The 21,695-nt window shown below is 50.0% G+C and overlaps 1 non-coding gene across 1 annotated transcript; it reads left to right on the top strand.

Moving 5' to 3' along the window:
* Positions 1-21,326: 21,326 nt before the first annotated feature.
* On the top strand, positions 21,327-21,400 carry TRNAT-AGU (transfer RNA threonine (anticodon AGU)). The gene has a single exon. It is a non-coding gene; the product is annotated as a tRNA-Thr (tRNA).
* The last annotated feature ends 295 nt before the right edge of the window (positions 21,401-21,695 follow it).

Here is a 21,695-nt window from a genome sequence, read left to right as displayed (position 1 = left end):
TTTGCGTCACATGTTTATAGTCGGCTTTAAGAACTTGTCTATTATAACCTACAGTGATACATGTTGAAGGAAGAAAGAAAGGTTTCACTAGTTCGTTCTTACACAGTCATATTCGTCGTCATCGTCGTTATCAGCCTGTCTATAGAAGACGGAGGTCGGTCCCTGTGAACACACTCTATAGTCGGGCTATAGATCGACCGAGAACAACAGCTTATGTTTATGTCCCACCGCCACCTAATCATTATTTCCGAAAAAGGTAAACACGTATTCAGGAATCTTATTTATTTATTTATTTATTTATTTATTTATTTATTTATTTATTTATTTATTGCATGAAATGTCGTCTCTTATAAGGACACTAAATTACTCTTAATTTTTGTGAAACGTTAACGAACTTATATACATATGTAATACTATACTAAAGCCAGTGTACATATTTAAAACCTACAATGCCTTTTTTTTAGTCCTCGACTACGTCAGCAAACAATTAACGGGGTCGGTTCGCGGTAGGCGGCCTGGTGAGACACCAATTGTGGGAATTATATAATAATTATACCATGCCTGTGTCCCGAGCGTGCTTGTAACCGCTGATGTGGTATAATGTTGTGCATAGACGGAAAACTATTGTACGTGTAGTTACTTTGTTGGTGTGCGCCAGGCTTGAGGTACAAACGTTTTACAATGCCCACGATCATAGTGTAGAATTAACATGCTTGCAACTTTTAATATTCAAGATTTCTTGACAGTTAGAAATACATTCGCGTTAAACCAATGTTTGTATTCTTATTTTTCCCACATAATACCAGATAGAACTTCTATATAACGTTTACATGGAGCAATATCACAATAATATCAAAAGATCCCAGTTGTCTTCGACTATAAGAGAAAGTTCAAGTTATCCTACAATAAAGCCTGTTGTGTACGCACGCAGCAAGTCACTTGTCCTGCGAAGCGCCATCCCTTCAGGCATCGCAGCTGAGTTATGCCACCTTTGTAAACGAATTCCTGCCTTTCATTTTGCTATTTTTGCGTTTTTCTGAGTACGTCATTAGCAAGGGCGTAGACGGGGGGAAGGGGGGGGGGGCTTATGTGGCTTCAGCCCCCCTACCCTCGAAATTTTTTCGGGCTGACATGCACCGCTGACTAAACAAACCCCGGCGCCGGATATCATTTTGAATTTTGCCTAGAATGTCTTTTTCATGCTCGAAAAGACATTTAAGCGCGATCATTGCAAACTGAGGATCGATTTCGCGGCAACGCCCGAGCACCGGGAGTCACATGACACCAAGGAGGGCCCCATCCTAGCACAAGGTTTCAAGAGCGGTGCCATGTGTGTCAGCGTTCCGTCTGTGAAACTCAGCGACAGAGAAATTATTTATCTTTGCGATTAAGGCAGGCGTTGTGTCTCGAACTTTGCCTGCTATATTTCCATTAGTCTTTTTTTCTGTTTCATTCCCCTTCTAAGGTTTATAGGCCATCTTTCACGAAATAAATATTTCACTTGGTGTCTTCTTTTGTCCCGTTTTTAGCGCTGTTTGCTTCCAAATCATGTGTCGTCTAACTCATCAACTAACGTTAATACGAGATAAGCTCTATACGGTAAGTCTTTTTTCTAGTGTTCCCTTACGCAAGCTCCCTCCGCGATTAGCTTCCGCCGCGACGGTCGTCTCTTTATCATACCGATCGCGCAAACATGAATGGCAGGAGCCCGAGTGCCGCCCAATGAGGAAACGCTAAGGTTTAGGAGAAGGTTTAGGAACGCTGTCCCAGGGGCCGAATTCACAAAGCTTTCTGTATGTGAGTATCATTCGCCATTGGCCTGCCGCATTTGCTAATATGTCCAGCATCATGATTGGCTGATATCTGCTTTTACAAACAGTCCTAGCATATAAGAACGTTTTTTGTGTATATACGTGCTCCAATCTGTATGTTTAGCCATAGCGTCCTCCTACAGAAAGACTGAAGCAAACGCTATCGATTTTTGTGACAAAATAGTATAAAAGCTGCCAAGTTTGCACATTTTGAGTGTGCCGACGAAACGCGAAACAAAAGCGACTGATGCTGCCCGTGGCGTGCATTATTACGGGAGTTCCAAGTGGGACCTGGGAGAAAAGCTGCATTTGCTATGTCTGACGAGCAAGTTAAATTTATTAACTCTAGCTTACAATTGTGTTGAAAGGAATCGGTTCACAGTGTTTTAATGAAACTTTGGATTAAGTGAACGTTTTGGCTCTTTTAAACGAAAACCGAAGACGTCGGCTGATTGTGTGGCGCCATCTACATTTACTAGCTTGAGTTATGGCAACGCTTTATCCAACTGAGAGACACGATCGCGCAGCGCGAAAATTCGGGCCTTTGACACGGCCGCGAAGGATGAATAAAACAAACCAACACGCGGGAAACCGTTCGCGTGCGATCCCATACTTCATTCACTGTGGACATTATCACCGCGTTAATTATGGCCTAATGAATCAAGTGGCGAAATGCCTATTACCAAACGTAGAAATACACCCATTAGGATGAAATACAAATTAGACAATGGTGTTTCTAAAATATGGAGATTTGGTGGGCAGTTGAGGTTAGAAGAACTGCTGAGGTTTATACAGTGCTGACAAGTGGCCACGTCGTCTGCGGTAGAGTACTACCAGATACGAAGCAGTTCGGAGTAGGATTCCTAATCCATAAGGACATAGCGGGCAACATTGACGAATTCTACAGCATTAATGAGAGGGTAGCAGTTGTCGTAATAAAGCTGAATAGGAGCTATAGAATAAAGGTAGTACAAACCTACGTTCCAACATCCAATCACGATGATGAAGAAACAGAACAGTTTTATGAAGATGTTGAATTAGCGATGCGAAAAGTGCGAAATCAGTATACAGTAGTCATGGGCGACTTCAACGTAAAAGTGGGGAAAAGGCAGGCTGGTGAACAAGCAGTTGGCAACTACGGCATGGATTCTAGTAACACCCAAGGAGAGATGTTGGCAGAATTTGCGGAAAGGAATAAGCTGCGAATAATGAACACCTTCTTCAAGAAGCATTGGAACAAAAAGTGGACCTGCAAAAGCCCTAATGGTGAAACAAGAAGAAATGAAATTGATTTCATACTTTTTGCAGATCCCAGCATAGTGCAGGACGTACAAGTGTGAAGTGGGGTAAAGTGCAGTGATCATAGGTTAGTCAGGGCTAGGATTCACCTCAGTTTGAAGAGAGCAAGAGCAAAATTGGTCAAGAGGAAACAGGCCAACCTAGACGCAGCAAGGGTAAAAGCACATCAATTCAGGTTGGCACTTGCAAACAAATACGTAGCCTTAGAACAGAGAGATGAAGATGGCATAGATGCAATGAATGAAACCTTAACTAGGCTGGCTTCACAAGCAGCAGTTGAAGTGCGAGGTAAGGCACCGAGGCAACCAGTAGGTAAGCTCTCCCAAGTAACAAAGGATCTAATAAAGAAACGACAAAGAATGAAAATGTCCAACTCAAGAGATCAGATAGAATTCACGGAACCGTGAAAACTCATCAAAAAGGAGAACAGGAGGGATATTCGAAATTATAACGTGATGAAGACGGAGGAAGCCGCAAAAAATAGACGCAGCATGAAATCAGTGACAATGAAACTAGGCATTGGACAAACCAAGTTTATGCACAGAAAGACAGACAGGGTAATATCATCAGCAATCTCGAAGATATAGTAAAAGCAGCGGAAGAATTCTATACTGACCTGTACAGTACCCAAAGCTGCGACGACATCTCCATTCGAAGTAGTAACGAACAGGTTACAGAGGCTCTTTCTATAACTAGCGATGAAGTTAGAAGGGCGTTACAAGACATGAAATGTGGAAAGGCGGCAGGGGAAGATGGACTAACAGTCGATTTAATTAAAGATGGAGGAGACATGATGCTTGAAAAGCTAGCGGCCCTTTATACGAACTGTCTATCGACTTCAAGGATCCCAGAGAACTGGAAGAATGCCAACATTATACTAATTCACAGAAAGGGAGACGTTAAAGAATCGAAAAAGTATAGGCCTTTAGCTTACTTCCAATATTATATAGAATACTCACCAAGATAATCTCCAATAGAATAAGGCCAGCAATGGACTTTAGTCAACTAAGGGAACATGCAGGTTTCAGGAAGGGATACTCCACAATGGATTACATCCATGTCATCAATGAGGTAGTCGAGAAACGCGCAGAGTACAACCAACCTCTCTATATGGCTTTCATAGATTACGAAAAGGCATTTGATTCAGTCGGGATACCAGCAGTCATAGAGGTATTACATAATCAAGGAGTACCAGACGCTTACGTAAATATCTTGGGAAGTATCTACAGAGATTCCACAGCTACCTGAATTCTCCATAAGAAAAGTAGGAATATGCCTATAAAGAAAGGGGTCACACAAGAAGACACAGTCTCTCCAACGCTTTCACTGCGTGCTTGGAAGCAGTATTCAAGCTATTAAACTGGGAAGGCATAGGAGTAAGGATCAACGGCGAATATCTCAGCAACCTTCGATTTGCAGATGACATTGTCCTGTTCAGCAACACTGGAGATCAGTAACAACAAATGATTGAGGACCTTAACAGAGAGAGTATAAAAGTGGGGTTGAATATTAATATGCAGAAGAGAAAGATAATGATCAATAGCCGGGCAAGGGAACAAGAGTTCGGGATCGCCGGTCAGCCTCTAGAATTTGTGAAGGAGTACGTTTACTTGGGTCAATTACTCACAGGGAACCCTGATCATGAGAAGAAAATTTACAGAAGAATAAAAATGGGTTGGAAAGCGTACAGCAGACTTTGTGAGCTCCTGACTGCAAGCTTCCCATTATTATTGAAAAGTAAGGTGTACAATCAATGCATTTTACCGGTGCTGACATATGGGGCAGAAACTTAGAGACTGACAAAGAAGCTCGAAAATAAGTTAGTAGTAGTAGTAGTAGAAAAGTTTATTTTGTAACGAAGAAGAGTAGCCGCCTGCGCCACAGCACCATCGCCACCGGCATGAGCTCGTGGTTGCTGTCTTTCGCCGGACGCTTGTGACAGCTACCCGTTCGCGCCCGTTGCTAATAAATCTCTTAGCAAGTGGTGGAGGTGCGGGGTTTCGACCACCCTGGAACTTCGGAGTCGCACTCTACCCCCCATCATGCCCGACGACGCACGCACTCCTCCTGCTCCTCCAACGGCGCCGGCCACCTTGGTTTGTGCCGGTGCCTTGCGTCAGCGAGATCCCCCTATCTTCTCCGGCACAGATGACAAAGACGTTGAAGATTGGATCTCGTCTTATGAGCGAGTGAGTGCCCATAACCAGTGGGACGACGTTACCAAGTTGAGAAACGTCGCATTTTATCTTACGGACGTTGCGAAACTATGGTTTCTAAACCATGAAGCCGACCTCACTTCGTGGTTGGTCTTCAAGACCAACTTTACCCAAGTTTTCGGTCGGCCTGCAGTAAGAAAGCTTCGTGCAGAACAACGTTTGCGCACACGAGCCCAAGAGGCCGGAGAAAACTTCACAAGCTACATTGAGGACATTGTCGACCTTTGCAAACGGGTGAATGCGTCGATGTCAGAGGAGGAGAAGATAAAACATATAATGAAGGGTATTCAGGACGACGCATTTCAAATGTTATTATCGAAGAGTCCTCACACTGTCGCTGAAGTGATAGAATTGTGCCAGAGTTACGACGAGTTGCGCAGGCAACGGCTTCACACCCGACGTCCCACCCCACCCGCCGACTCTCTATCAAGCCTTGGAGTCGACGACAACCATGCTGCTCTCTTCGTAAAAATCCAGGAATTCGTTCGCGCAGAGGTCGCCCGCCAGCTATCTTTGATATCTTCTGTCCAGGAACCACCCCCTGCTTTGCATCCTACGATCCGGGACTTCATTCAAGAACAAGTCTCTCAAGCCGTTCCTCCAGCCGTTGAGCAGACACCAGTCACGGCTCCTCTCACTTACGCTGAAGCAGTTTCCCGATCTCGTCCACAAACGCCCCTGCCGCCCTCTATGCATCGACCACCGACATTTTTGCCGCCATCTATGCCGCTTCACGACCGCCGGCATTTTCCTCCTATGCCGCTTCCCGACCGACAGCATTTTCCGAATCCTCAACCGCGACTCGGACCTTACCCCCACCAGTGGCGCACCTTCGATGACCGTCCAATATGTTTTGCTTGCGGTGGTGCTGGTCACGTGGCGCGCCACTGTCGTCGTGGCATGCTTCCTCTTCAGAACATCCGGCGAGCGCCACCTTTCCCCGCTCCGTTTTCCTCTTCGCCTTCCAGCCTTCCTACCTCTTCCTTTTCCCCTGACCACCCAACCGCCTCTACTCGCCGCTCACCATCTCCCCGTCGTCGCTCGCTTTCTCCGATGCGGCGTCGTCCCGTGTCCACCGAGCAGGAAAACTGATGGCCGCAGTTCCCGAGGCACGAACTGCGTCCACGTCGCAATGCCCAAGTCCTCGTCCCTCTCCAGCCAACGTCATTGAAGTCTCTGTCGACGGAATCGCCGTCCTGGCACTTGTAGATACAGGAGCCGCCGTATCCGTAATTTCCGCCGAACTCTGCCGCACACTACGAAAGGTTTTGACGCCTCTCTCCGACTTCTCCCTTCGAACCGCGAACGCTCAAAATATAACGCCTCTCGCTGCCTGTACTGCTCGCGTCTTCATTCAAGGTCTACTGTATACCGTCGAATTCGTCGTGCTGCCCACTTGTTCCCATGACATCATATTAGGCTGGGACTTCCTTGCAAATAATAACGCCGTTATTGACTGTTGCCACGCCGAACTTGAACTTTCTGCACTTCCCGACGTCGAGCCTATCGAAAACGACCCTTCCAGTGTTAAACTGTTTGTGTCCGAAGATAACGCCAGCTTATTGCTCTCCTGCAGAGGTTCAGCGCTTCTTTCGACAGCCATGCTTCCGGTTTGGGCCGCACATCGACCGTTTTTCACCAGATAGATACCGGCAGTCATGCACCTTTCCGGCAGCGCCCTTACCGAGTTTCCGCCTCTGAGCGCCGTGTCATTGACCACCAGGTTGCTGACATGCTCAAGCGTGGCGTTGTGCAGCCTTCCAACAGTCCCTGGGCATCACCGGTCGTCCTCGTTAAGAAAAAGGATGGCTCTATTCGATTCTGCGTCGACTACCAACGTCTGAACAAGATAACGCGCAAGGACGTTTACCCGTTACCGCGCATCGACGACGCCCTCGACTGTTTGCAGGGAGCTGAGTTCTTTTCTTCGCTGGATTTACGTTCCGGATACTGGCAAGTCCCCTTGGCACCATCTGATCGACCTAAAACAGCATTTGTAACACCTGATGGATTGTACGAATTCATCGTAATGCCTTTCGGCCTGTGCAACGCCCCAGCCACTTTTGAGAGATTGATGGATAATATTTTACGCGGCCTCAAATGGAACACATGTTTATGCTACCTGGATGACGTAGTTGTCTTTTCTGCTGATTTCCGAACCCATCTCAGCCGTCTCGAGCAAGTTCTCAAATGCCTCACTGACGCGGGACTTCAACTTAACTTAAAAAAATGTCGTTTCGGCGCCCGAAAGCTCACTATTCTTGGCCATGTTGTATCACGAGACGGCGTCCTTCCGGATCCAGCCAAGCTCCGCGCTGTCACCGACTTTCCGCAACCAAAGAAGTTAAAAGAGCTTCAAAGTTTCCTTGGTTTATGCTCATACTTCCGACGTTTCATTCGAAATTTCGCTTCCATAAGTGCACCCCTGACAGCCCTTCTAAGTGGCGACAAAGAACTTTCCGCTTGGTCACCCGCCTGTGATGACGCCTTCACGAAATTACGCCACCTGCTAACCTCGCCACCTATCCTCCGCCACTTCGATCCTGCAGCGCCCACAGAGGTCCACACCGATGCCAGCGGCGTCGGACTTGGCGCCGTACTCGCACAACGAAAAGCGGGCTTTCATGAATATGTCGTTGCCTACGCGAGCCGAACTCTGACAAAGGCCGAGGCTAATTACTCTGTTACAGAGAAAGAGTGTTTAGCCATTATTTGGGCCCTTGGAAAATTCCGTCCTTATTTGTATGGCCATGCTTTCGATGTCGTCACTGACCATCACGCCCTTTGTTGGCTGTCTACCCTTAAAGACCCATCTGGCCGACTTGCTCGCTGGGCCCTTAAGCTACAGGAGTACGACATCCGCGTTCTCTACCGTTCCGGCCGCAAACACACGGACGCTGACGCCCTTTCTCGCTCACCGGTCTCCGCTGACTGCGCTTGCCTATCCGCCCTTGAGCCCACAGTTCCATCTCATGCACTGCGCAACATGCCGTCGGAGCAGCGCAAGGATCCCTGGATCAGTGCTCTCATCAGCATCCTTTCTGATCCATCCACCTCTTCACCTTCTCGCGCTCTTCGCCGCCAGGCTACCCACTTCTGCATTCGCAACGGCCTTCTTTATCGTCGTAATTACCTCTCTGACGGTCGCAAGTGGCTTCTCGTGATACCCCGCCATCTCCGTGACCTTATCTGCGACGCTTTCCACACAGACCCTCAGTGCGCACATGCCGGCCTCTTCAAGACCTATGCTCGGCTACGCATCCGATTTTATTGGCGCGGCATGTATAACTACGTCAGAAAGTTCATTCGCTTCTGTGCTCAGTGCCAACGCCGAAAATTACCTCCCGGACAAGTCTACCCATCACAACCCCTTCCCTGCCCTCGTCGGCCCTTTGATCGTGTTGGTATAGACATCTACGGACCGCTACCCTCCACTCCAGCAGGCAACCGCTGGATTATTGTTGCAGTGGATCACTTGACCCGCTATGCTGAAACAGCTGCTCTGCCGACTGCCACCGCCCGCGACGTTGCATCGTTTCTGTTACGACATTTCGTTCTTCGCCACGGTGCCCCTCGCGAACTTCTGAGCGATAGAGGCCGCGCCTTTCTTTCTGAGGCTTTGAAGGCACTACTCGACGAATGCCGAATCGTTCACCGCACCAGTACAGCGTACCATCCGCAAACTAACGGCATGACCGAGCGCTTCAACCGTACTCTTGGCGATATGCTCTCCATGTACGTCGCCTCTGATCATTCAAATTGGGACCAAGTTCTCCCTTTCGTGACGTATGCGTACAATACTGCGACCCAAGCAACTACTGGTTTTTCCCCTTACTTTCTCCTATACGGACGAGAACCTTCTACTACTCTCGATACCATTCTGTCATATACACCTGACGCCTCCGAAAGTACTCCGCTATCTGAAGCTGCTCGCCATGCCGAGGAATGCCGCCAGCTTGCCCGCTCTTTTTCCACCGAGGACCAGTGGCAGCAGCAATCCCGTCAACCTGCCGGCCTTTCTGCACCAACTTTTTTGCCTGGCTCTCTCGTATGGCTTCGGGTACCCGCTACTACACCCGGCCTCTCCTCAAAACTTGTCGCAAAGTACCTAGGACCCTACCGCGTTCTCGAGCAAACGTCCTCCGTCAATTACATCGTAGAGCCCCTCACGCCATCGACGGACCTACGCTATCGTGGCCGCGAACTTGTCCACGTCTCTCGCATTAAGCCGTACTACGACCCCATAGTAGTCTCTTCGCCTTAAGCCGCCAGGATGGCGCCTTTTTCTGCGGAGGGCGATTGTAACGAAGAAGAGTAGCCGCCTGCGCCACAGCACCATCGCCACCGGCATGAGCTCGTGGTTGCTGTCTTTCGCCGGACGCTTGTGACAGCTACCCGTTCGCGCCCTTTGCTAATAAATCTCTTAGCAAGTTGTTATTTGGTAATGAAGTCCCAGAGGGTGGCGCTCTCATTCCAGAGCCCCATTTGCTGCTGCTATCCAGCTGGCCCGGTCAATCAGGTATCGGTGGTCATCCAAGGCTGTGCTGGAAAGAACGGCTTTCCACTGTGATCGGGAGGCGTTGGGTATTGCAGGAAGGCCGTGTGGTTTGGAACATTCCCACGTAGAATGGTAGAGGTCTGGGTGTCCTCCACAGAACGGACATTTGTCGGGATACTGGGTAGGGTAAAAAGTGTGGCGGACATCAAGGCTGGAGAACGTATTAGTTTGGAGCTGGCGCCAAGCGGCTGCATCTGCACGGTTTAGTTTCACGTGTCGTGGAGGGAACGTTCTACGGGATATTCTGTAGTGTTTTAGTATATGCGAGTATGTAAGTGGCATGTTTTCCACCTTGTCTGGGTTGGACTGGCCTTCCACCGGCGCCCGTAGGGTGAGGCCTCGGGCTGTCGCATGAACGCGCTCATTGCCAGGGAAAGAAGCATGCCCAGGTGACCAAACTAGGTGAACTATAGAGGGATATGTTGGTTCTTGTGTAGCAATTTATGAGCCATCGGGGAAATACGGCCTTGTGCGTAGTTTCGACATGCTTGCTGGGAATCTGTAAGAATATATTGTTACGGTCACCGGAGAAGGTTAAGAGGCCGCTTTAATGATCACCAAGGCACAAATAACCGTCGAAATCGTAGGAGCAACATCGTTCTCCTCATTCTCGACTCTCGCTTCCTGGTATTTTTCTTGCAGAGACCCTTTGTAACATTCCTCCTCTCCCAGACGAAGCCCTCCGGGCGAGTCACTCCTGCTTCCTGCGTGTGAACGGCTTCAGGCGGGCAACATGCGCCACCTCAGTCTTGCGTGAAGAGCGGCCATTGGAAGCGAGACGCGCAATCGTGTAGTTCACCTCGCTTAGACTATCGAGCATAACGAACGGCCTGGCATAGCCGCTGAGCAGCTTCTGGCTCAAGCCACGCCTGCGTATTGTGGATGATAAGCTGTTGAGTGTCGGAACGTGGAGGCACACGAACGCAGTAGTTCTTCCACAATATCGGCAATAAATTTGCGACCATGGTCACTTATATTCACCGAGGCGGCCCGTGTCGGAGTGCGACTGAATGCTGGGAAACTGGGAAATCTGGGCTGCAGTGGAGGAGAGTAGAGCTGCCGTCTCACAATACCGCGTCAGGTAGTCCGCACACACAATGATAAAACGGTTGCCTCTTGAAGAACGCGGAAACGGTCCGATCAGGTCTATGCCGACTTCTTCAAAAGGGGAACTGGGCGGCTTTACTGGCGGCAGGTGACCGACTGGAGCTGAGGTAGTTCGCTTGTGGCTCTCGCACTGTGTACAATTGGCCACATAGGTGTCAATTGTTTTGCGCATTTGAGGCCAGTAGAAACTTTCTTTGGTACGAGTAAGTGTTCGCGCGGTCCCTAAGTGACCTGAGGCCGGGTCATCGTGCGTAACGCGCGGAATAGATGTGTAAATAGACTCCGGAACTACCAGTAGAAAGCGGGCGCCCGTCTTTGAGAAGTTGCTCTTGTATAGAAGACCATCGCGGACGCAAAATCGACCTGAGGCTATAGGCCCTTTTGTGACAGAGAAAAGAGCCTTCAAGCTTGGGTCCTTCCGCTGCTCTGCGGCGAATGTCAAGGCATCGGGAAAGTCAGGCGAAAGGGAAGCAATAAGGTGATCAAAGTTGTCGGCTTCACAATCCGTACGTAGTGACATCCTAGAAAGGCAATCCGCGTCTGCGTCTCGACGTCCACTCTTGTACGAAATAGTGAACACATTCCTGTAGACGAAGGGCCCATCGCGCGAGGCGACTGGGCGGGTCACGAAGGTTGAACAGCCAGCACAGAGAATTGTGATCTGTGACGATGGTGAACGGGCGACCATAGACGTACGAGCGAAACCGCTGCACGGCAAATAGTACTGCTAGACATTTTTGTTCCGTTACAGTGCAGTTTCGTTCAGCTTTGCTTAAAGAACGGCTTGCATAGCCGACGACATGTTCGTTGTTCCTAGAGCGCTGAACGAGGACGACACTGATGCCGACGCCACTTGCGTCTGTGTGGATCTGTGTTGGTGACGAAGGACCGAAGTGCCGGAGGATTGACCGTGAAGTTAACAAAAACTTCAGCTGGCGAAAAGCGGCTTCACACTCAGGGGTCCACTGAAACGAAGTATTCTTACGCAGAAGATTCGTCACAGGATAAGCGACATCCGCGAAACGGGATACAAACCGCCGGAAATATGAGCAGAGCCCTAGAAAGCTACGAAGCTGTTTGACAGATTTAGGTTGCTCAAATGATTGAACGGCTGCCGTCTTCTGTGGGTCGGGTCTAATGCCATCCTTATCGACGAGCTAGATGTCCTAACACCACAGTTTGGCACTCGCCAAAATGGTATTTTTTTGGAATTCAGCTCGAGACCAGCGTTTTCGAGAGTCGAGTACAATAGCGAGATGAGTTGTGCTCCTGAAATGTGCGTCCAAAGATTGCGACATCATCAAGGTAGCACATACAAATCTGCCATTTCAAACCGCGCAGAATAGTATCCATGAATCTTTTGAATGTCGCCGGCGCATTGCCCAATACGAACGGCATGACGTTGAATTCGTACAACCCATCAAGGCGTAACGAATGCCGTTTTTGCTTGTCAGCTGGGTGCATCAGGATTTGCCAATAACCTGCTCTCAGATCGACGGAAGAACAGTAGAAAGCGGAATGCAGACAGTTGATGGCGTCATCAATACGGGGCAGCGGATAGACGTCTTTCTTGGTAACGGAATTCAGTGGGCGGTAATCAACGCAGAATCTCCACGTACCATATTTCTTCTTCACAAGAATGACGGGAGCAGCCCAGGGATTTGCTGATTCTTCAATTACTCCCTTTCCTGGCATCTCTTGCACTTAGCTCGATGATGATGCTGCGCTCTGACGGTGCCTTTCTGTAAGGTTTCTGCCGTATGGGATGCGCCGAAGCAGTGTTGATCCGATGACGTATTCGAGACGCTGGAATGAGAGATATTTTATTGCTTTTCGAAAAGTCGAACACTTTTGAGTGCTTGGAGAAGACGCCCAGGAGTGTATGACGTTCGCTTTGATTAAGTGACTTGCTGATCATTTCTAGAAGTTGTGAATCTTTTGAACCTTGAGAATCTAGATGTTCATTCTCGCCTGTAGCAGCAACAAGCGCAACCAGCGTCGTAGAGGATTCGAGTTTGAATACAGCCAGTTTCATGCCACGAGGCAACACTGCAAGCTCCATTGAACTGTTAATGGTCCACACACTTGCGCGTCTATCGACTACAGACACCACGCAATCGGGAACTAAAATTTTTTTTCACACAAGTCAATTGAATCGGTTCCAGAGTGGCATCGAACATGGCAACGTCGTTACTAGAAGAGGTTACTGGAATCCACAAAGCAGAAAATGCAAGAATGATCGTGTCCTCGGAGACGACAAAGATGCATTTATCCCGTGATGCATTCTCATAGAGCGCAGCTGGGAAGCTACAGCGGACGGAAAGGTGCCCACTTCTACAGTCAACAGTTTTCCCACACTCCCGCAAAAAAAAATCGATTCCAAGGACGACCCGGAGGCCTTCGCGGAAGAGATCGTGCAGAGGCACATCGCTCGACTGGAAGGGCAGAGTCCCACAGATTGCCGCGGGGCTGCCAACGAGGAGCTGGACGCGGACTTTTCCGTGCAGGAAATTAGAACAGTCCTCTAGCTATTGAAGACCAAATCGGAGCCCGATCCTGACAGGATCCCCAACAAAATTCTGAAGAACCTGAACGACGACGCCATCGAGAAGCTCTGCGAGTACATCAACGCGTGCTGGAAAGAGGGCCAAGTTCCGCGAGAGTGGAAGACCGCAGGACGTTATACTCATATCAGTTAAGCCGGGCAAACCGCTAGAGGTCCGAAACATGAGGTTGATCCTGCATCGGGAAAGTGATGGAGCATGCTTGCCTCAACAGGGTGACGATGCTCCTCGGGAAGCAGGACGCCTTCGGCACCCACATAATCGGTTTCCGGGAGAGACTTTCCACGCAGGACTCCATGCTGCAGATCAAGGAACAGGTCGTGAAGGCTCCGAACACGCACGTGCGCGCCCTGCTCGGGCTAGACCTCAAGAGCGCCTTCGACACTGTGAAGCACGTGACCATACTGGACAAGATCAGCCGACTCGACCTCGGGGCGAGGTTCCATCGATATGTCAGCAACTTCCTGAATGGGCGCGAGGCGACGGTCAAGATGGACGGGGCCCCGCCGCGAATGGTCTGAATGGGTGGTGCGGGAACACCGCAGGGCTCCGTACTCTACCCCATGCTTTTCAAGCTCATCATGATCGGCCTGATCATGATCGGTCTTGACGCGATAGAGGGCATCAATCACACGATCTACGCAGATGACGTGACGGTGTGGAGGACCACGGAGATCACGAGCGTCGGCGAAATGCAAGACCGGCTGCAGCGGGCCGTCCGGGAGGTGGCGCGGCACCTCGAAGACACGGGACTCGTCTGCTCACCCGACAAGTCGGAGATCCTGCTCCACAGACCGCGCAACAAAGGGCGCCTCCCGCAGGGCGTGCTAGACGCCCGTCGTTTGGACGTCCGCGTCACGACGAGGGAGGGGACCCGAATACCGACGGTGTCCAAGTTTCGAGTGCTCGGCGTGTGGCTGGAAGAGAACGGTGCCAACCGCGAGCTGGTTGCCCGACTGCAGAAGAAAGTGGCCACCGCCGCACACCTCGTGCGGCAGGTCGCGAACAAGAGGAAAGGAATGAAGGAACACAACGTTACGAGGCTGTTACAGGCGTACGCGCTGAGCCGCATAGCGTACATCGCCACGTACGCCGACTGGAACAGGAGCAAAACGGACAAGCTGAACGTGGCAATCCGCAAGGCGTTCAAGCCCTGGGAGTACCCCAGTACACGCCAACCCACAGGCGCCTCGAGCTGGGCGTACACAACATGCTCGAGGAGATCGTCGAGGTGCAGAGAATCGCGCAGCTGGAGAGGCTGTCGAGCACCAGAACGGGAAGACGAATCCTAGACCTGCTCGGAATTCGATATGACGAGGCGCGGGGACTGAAGGAAACACTGCTACCGGAAGTCAGGGACGCCATACAGACGGAAAACATGTCGAAGAACATGCACCCGGTGCATGACGTGCAAAGACGTAAACGCAAGGCGGTAACAATTCTTGAGAAGCACGGAAGACGAGAAGGCGTCCTCTTCGTCGATGCAGCCAGGTACCCACGGTCAGCCGGTGACTGTGATGGCGACGAGGGACGTCGACCACCACCGCTGTTACAACGGAATTTGCGAGACGAACCGGAGTTACCAACACCACCACACTACTACTACGACAAAAACGGCAGCAACAACAGCGGCAACATCGACACGGCCGGCCGACGGCGGCGGCGGCCGCCTTCTCCATGGCAGTCGTAGAAACGAAGGGGAGGATCCGACTCACGGCATCAGCGAGGCTGCCGTAGGCCGAAGCAGCGGAGGATATGGCCATAGCCCTCGCGGTACTCCACGGAGGTGCGGAGGATGGCCTGATCATTAGCGACTCCAAATCAGCGATTCGGAACTACGCCAAAGGTTGGGTGTCCGCGGAGGTGGTGCGCATGCTCAACGCCATGCAGGGCCGGGGACTTCGGGCGCGGCACGATTACAAACAACTCCCTCAATATGTTCCCCGTGCACGTCGGGGAGATTAGCACTAACAACAACAACAGCCGCGACAACGACAAGAACAATACTAACGGCCGAAGACACACCTACACCCCGCCCAACCACCACGAGCGCGCCAACCTCGTTGCGAGGCAGCTTACCCGCCGCGACGCGGTCACCAAGAGGACAGCCGCTGCCGTTGTTGTGTAGGACCCCAGCGGAGGAGTGACGGCGATGGCGGCGGCCACCCCGTCCGGTGCCGCCGCTTTCGTTACCAACACAATCCAAATCGCGGCGGACGGAGCTGGGGATCACGGGGACGCCGATCGCTATGTCGAGGAGTTTCCGGCAACGTACCGAGAGGTGCTTGGTCACTACAGGAAGGAACGAAGGAAATATCCACAACCCCACGGGCGGCTGGACAGGTCCCAGGCGGTCGACCTGAGACGGTTGCAGACAGGCACTTTCACCAACCCCTATCACCTGCACCGCCTGTGGCCCGCACCGCACCCGTCGCCCGGCTGCCCATGGTGCGAGCACGAATGGGCCGATATGGCCCATGTGCTTTGGCAATGCCAGCGCCATGGGGAAGAAGGACCAGGAGGAAAGGGGAAGACAACAGCAGGACCCTCTGAAGCGGGGCGCCTCGCTGACAGATGGCAAGCCGCCCTCCTCAGCGAGGCACCCAAACACCAGGAGTGGGCCGTCCAGCGGGCCAGGGCCGTTGCCGAGGATCTCGGAAGATTTTCCTCGGGCGATGGACCCCTGGCAGCCTAGCCCCGGGTACCAACAGCAATAACCGTTGGACAAATAAACTTTATTCCTATCGTATCCTATCACAGAATAACGTAATGTGTGGATCGTGTAATAACCGCGAATTCTGTGGGAAACACTTTGCCACACAAAGACACGTCCGCAGTACAGACTCCCACAGGACACAACGCATCACCACTCACACCGCGGAATGTCGCCCCATGGCTTAAAGAAAACATCACTTTCAGTCCAAGAAGCTTCTTAAAATTGACTCATCACAGATATTGTCGCGCCTGTATCCACAAGTGCCATGGTAGGTATGCCATCAACAAGTACATGAACTTTGTTCTTGAGCATAAACACTGATGCGGGTATATCTATCGATAGTGCGTGGTATCTTGCGGCCTCGCCCCCATCGGCCACACCGACTAGGTTTCCGGTGACGGCGACTGCGTGTGTCGCCGCGGCGATGGGAATCGTGGAGCACGGGAAGCTCGTGGCGGCGTTAAGCTTCGATCATAAGCTAGCGAGGGTTAGCGTAAACCGGGAGGTGTGCGTGGTGGCCATGACGTAGAGAACGGGCGGTCGGAAGGCTGGGAAGACATGTGCAAGCGCTCTCGCTGGTATGAAGGGTGGTAGTTGCAAAAGCATGAGATGTGACCCGGGACGCCACAGCTGTAGTACACCGGAAGGGGTCGAGACACCTGCGGCAGCTCAGAGTAGCCAGGCCTCTCAGAAGGAATTGAATGGTAGTATCGCTCTAAGACGGCGTTCGTAATTGGAGGGTCGCCGATATGAGTGCCCAGATCCCAGTGTTCCTTGGCATTGATCGACGGCATCTGTTGCATTAACTGATGGCTGCCATGGGGCCGGAGCGGCCGGCGTTCGCGTGCGTTCTCTTTCTGTTCCATAGCCGTCCTGGCAATGAGAAATTTTCTGACATCGAAGCAATTCTTCTCTTACAATATGCCGTATTGTCGACGAGAGGTCAATAGGCGGCATTGTATCGACACTGACCACTGTTGGGACGTTCAACAGACGGCCAAATTTCAGAGCTATCCGTCACATGTTCAGCGTTTCAAATGTGCGACAGTGCTGCATTACTTCGCACATGGAATTCGGGTTTTCTTTGCCAATCAGTAAATTGTACACGTCCTCGGCTATCCCCTTAAGAACATGTCCAACCTTGTCCTCGTCAGGCATTCTGGGATTCACTATATTGCACAACTTCAAAATTTCTTCTATATATGTGGTACATATGTCTCCCCTGAAAGCTGTGCCCTCTGAGCCAATGTCTGCTCCGCTCACTTTTTCTTCACGTAAGAATCGCCGAAGCACTTCTGCACTTCCTCAGCAAAACGATCCCAAGTTGTGAACATGTCGTCGTGGTTTTAATACCACATGAGAGCGATGTTAGCGAAAACACAACATGACTGAGCTGCGCTGCCGAGTGCCAGCCATTGCTTCTGCTCACCCGCTTGTATTTCTTGAGCACTCATCGACGTCATCTCCTGAGGTCCCGCCGAAGTTCGGAGGCACTCGATAGTATGGCAAGAAACCCATAGGAGTTGACCCCACCGCATCAGTGGTCTGGACTTGGGATATCATTTCGATCGGCGAAGGTGGAAGCCCGGCAAGGCGGCGGCTGCGGTGAAGTCCAGGGAGTAGAGCTTCCGTCGCTGGGTTCGTATTCGCCTTACCCCGCACCTACACCAATCTGTTACGGTCTCCGGAGAGGGTTAAGGGGCCGCTTTAATGATCACCAAAGCACAAATAACTGTCGACATCGTAGGAGCAACGTCGTCCTCGTCTTTCGCTACTCTCGCTTCCTGCGTATTTTTCTTGCAGAGACCTTTGCAACAATATAATATCTTATCTTGGGATTGAGCGCCGATGGCGAGAGCTATGGCACATTCTTCCGCTTCCGTGCAGTTGTCAGTGCGTATTGTGGCTGGTATACTGTTTCGGCCCTCCCGTCGGCCACCGCTACCACTTCAGCTGCAATGTCGGGGTAGCACGCGGCGTCTGTATAGAAGGTGTCGCGGTCGTTACCGTATGCTCGGTGCAGTGCCATTGCACGTGCAGTGCGCCTGCTTTTATAGTGTTCGGGGTGTACATTCCGAGGTATGGGGGCCACTGTAAGGTTTTCTCTGATGTTTGGTGCGATTGACAGGGGCTCACGCGGGGCAAACTCTGATGTTAAGGACCGCGCAAAGACCGATGGAACGAAGAATGTTAGGCATTGCGTTAAGAGACAGGAAGAGAGAGGTATGGATCAGACAGCAAACAGGGATAGTCGATAATCTAATTGACATTAAGATAAATGGAGCTGGGCAGGTCATGTAATGCGTAGGTTAGATAACCGGTGGAGCATTAGGGTTACAGGATGGTTGCCAAGAGAAGGGAAGCGCAGTCGAGGGCGGCAGAAAACTAGGTGGGGTGACGAAATTAAGAAATTCGCAGGCGCTATCTGGAATCGATTGGCGCAGGACAGGGGTAATTGGAGATCGCAGGGAGAGGCCTTCGTCCCGCAGTGTACATAAAAGATGATGATGATGATGTTGATTATTATTATTATTATTATTATTATTATTATTATTATTATTATTATTATTATTATTATTATTATTATTATTATTATTATTATTATTATTATTAAAGCCTCAGCCAGCAGTCAAAGGCGGGTCTCCTTGTCTAAACGCTGGCTCCGAGTCCTCTTTGTCCTGTTCAAATGCTATTTTACGCGGCTTTATTGTCACCGGGGGAGTAAACTGAATATCAGACAAAATTGTACCATATAGCTATGATTTGTGTGTGTCGTTTGGTCATTTCAAGCAACGCGGGCGACGATACATACGTGCGTTTGCGAGCAATGCAGCCACGTGCTTTGTACGCTGCAGATATCAGCAGAAGTATAGCCCGCTTTTCAGGACAAGCCATGTCAGCTATACTGAGTGATGCCCCTCTTCGCCATCTCTCATCGCTGTGCGAATCTATGGCTCCTGGACACTAGGCCCGTGATTGCACTTTCTAATAGCTATAAATCGATTCGTGAAGTTACTTAGCATGAATGGTTACCGATGACTTTCGTTGGTTTCGCTTGTCATTCGTGCATATTTCCTCTAGTGCAATCCAGAGTCCCGCTATACGAGGTGCGCTCGTTCACAAGTATTACCGGGTGGCTATCATTTTTATGACGACGCAGTTACATAACGCGAGACCCACTTACATAACATCAGCACCAGAAGGGGCATTAATAACACGTACTACTATATAGGCTAGTTAGTTCAATCCTTACCATTTGTATGGCGCTAATGAGAACAACATCGCAGCGCCAAAGCTCCCTTTCGCGCTGGTCCTATCTTCTTCGTTGAGGTGTCCTCGAAAGCGCCATACGAATTGTAGCATAAGTCATATGGCTATAGCTGAAAAAGCTCGCCTTTCGTAAGGAGGCACTGAAGGTGGCTGCTGAAAGTTTCCCCAATATATATGTTGGCCAGTTGCCACTTAGGTTTCATCGGTGTTGTTGCATTTCTGTTCTCGCGCTACAAGCGCTCTCGGATGTGAAATTTTTGATGTCACGATTGTTGCGTATTTAGTAAGACGCGCCAACCTTATCGGATTGATTTGTATGCATGCAACAACTTCTGGAACCGGCCGACCTTGTGGTTATTACCACATCACAACCATGGGCCGGTCGGTCTAGAATGTGGATGACGCCACTATTAGTGTAGGGGACCGCGAATATCAACCAGGCATTCGATGCGACGACCGACGATATATTTGGGCTTGCAGTTACGGCCGTAGTATAGTTTTTAGGGCACGATTAAGTTCACCCAATAAACAGTTTGGCATCTGATCTCAAGTCACCCTGCTTCCCTGCCTCATCGCCTGCGCAGCTCCACAACCACGTGACAGTATGCGGGGCTGTTCCCTAATCCAGAGTTTTTCTTTTCTATACTTACTCTTGCTGCTTAAGCATGTTTATGAAATCTGCTTTATTGCCGGGCCCCTTTGCCTGTTTTCCATATCACATCATGTTGTCATCCTTTGCTCGCTGCCCAATCTATTGTTTGTGGAGAAGCCGGCGGCACAAGAGTTGCCAACATCTCCAATGTCATCAGAATAAGCCACTCGCACACAAAGGATATCCAGCCCAGCCTGTTGCAACCTGGCTATAGTGCAAACCTTATTCGTGCTTTTATTTTTTAAATCAATTTTCATTTCAGAAATAATCTCAAATAAAAATTAAAAGTAAATGTTTGAAACGTTACAGTTCTTGTCACCACACTGAAATTATCAAACTTTAAAAGAACCATTCATGATACTGCCTGAGGAAGAAAGTGTTGTGTAGAAGGTAGCTCCCAATTCAGGGCTCGTATTCCCAAAAACGTTCTTGCGCAATTGTTCGTAAGAGAAAAGTTTAAACCAATTCTGATGTTTGGACATATTATTAGCAAAGGCGGCGAGCCATTGATAAAGAGCGTTTAGGAACGAGAAGCTTTGTGAATAAGGCCCCAGATATACATTATTTTTTGCAGTAACTCACTCAACGGGCATAAGGTAGGTTTCTAATATCTGAGAGCTTCAAAGCACACCTGCCTTGAGCCTCAGCAACTTTCGTCAACCTACCAGAGGGTGTATATACAGAAAACTGCGTGGTTGACTTTTTTTTCACATTAGAGCTGCAGTTCCTAAAAAAAAGACAATAAAGACGAAGGAGAACAGCAGTAGTTCCAGCAGCCGTGATGTCGGCAGCAACCTGTAAGCATCCACTATACGTCTTGGGATTTCGCAAGAGGCCATGGCGATTGCACACGGCTCTGAGTTTCTCGTTCTCGGAAACACTCTCTCTCTCTCTCTCTCTCTCTCTCTCTCTCTCTCTCTCTCTCTCTCTCTCTCTGTTTATTTCCCCATTACTCCGTCGAACAGGCGTGGCTGTTGGCAACGTGCCCCCTCCTGCTCGAATAATCCTACTTGCCTTCAGCGTGCTTTCAGTTCGACTACGAATGTGCCATGAAATGAAAACAAATGAAGAGAGAAACCGGATCAGCATGCAAATATACGCCAAATGAGGTGCACCCGGCAGACACTTCCGTCGGCGCCGTGGCTTAGTTGGTTAAAGCGCCTGTCTAGTAAACAGGAGATCGTGAGTTCGAATCTCACCGGTGCCTTTACTGTGCGGAGACCGTCCGCGTTCATTTTATTTGCTGAGCCGCAGTGCCAGCTAGACTTGCATTATTTTATTGCTCGGCCACCTTGTAAGCTACGCTTGTAGCCGCGGCTCGAAGTAAGCATCCTGTTGAGCTTTAGTATTTCATTATATGTTGAGGTAATCCCGAATATAAACCATGTTTAGTTCCATCAGATGCGGCGGCCAGCGCAGATCTTCGCCACTTAACAGCCTTTCGCCCCACGGTTGTCAGCCTATACCTAGTCGCACATCCTCATAATTTTTCAAACCCTACT

The sequence above is a fragment of the Dermacentor variabilis genome, chromosome 1 (genome assembly GCF_050947875.1).
Source record: "Dermacentor variabilis isolate Ectoservices chromosome 1, ASM5094787v1, whole genome shotgun sequence".
Classification (NCBI taxonomy): Eukaryota; Metazoa; Arthropoda; class Arachnida; order Ixodida; family Ixodidae; genus Dermacentor; species Dermacentor variabilis.
Note: the sequence above shows the minus strand (reverse complement) of the source record. Positions and strands in the feature narration are given on the sequence as shown.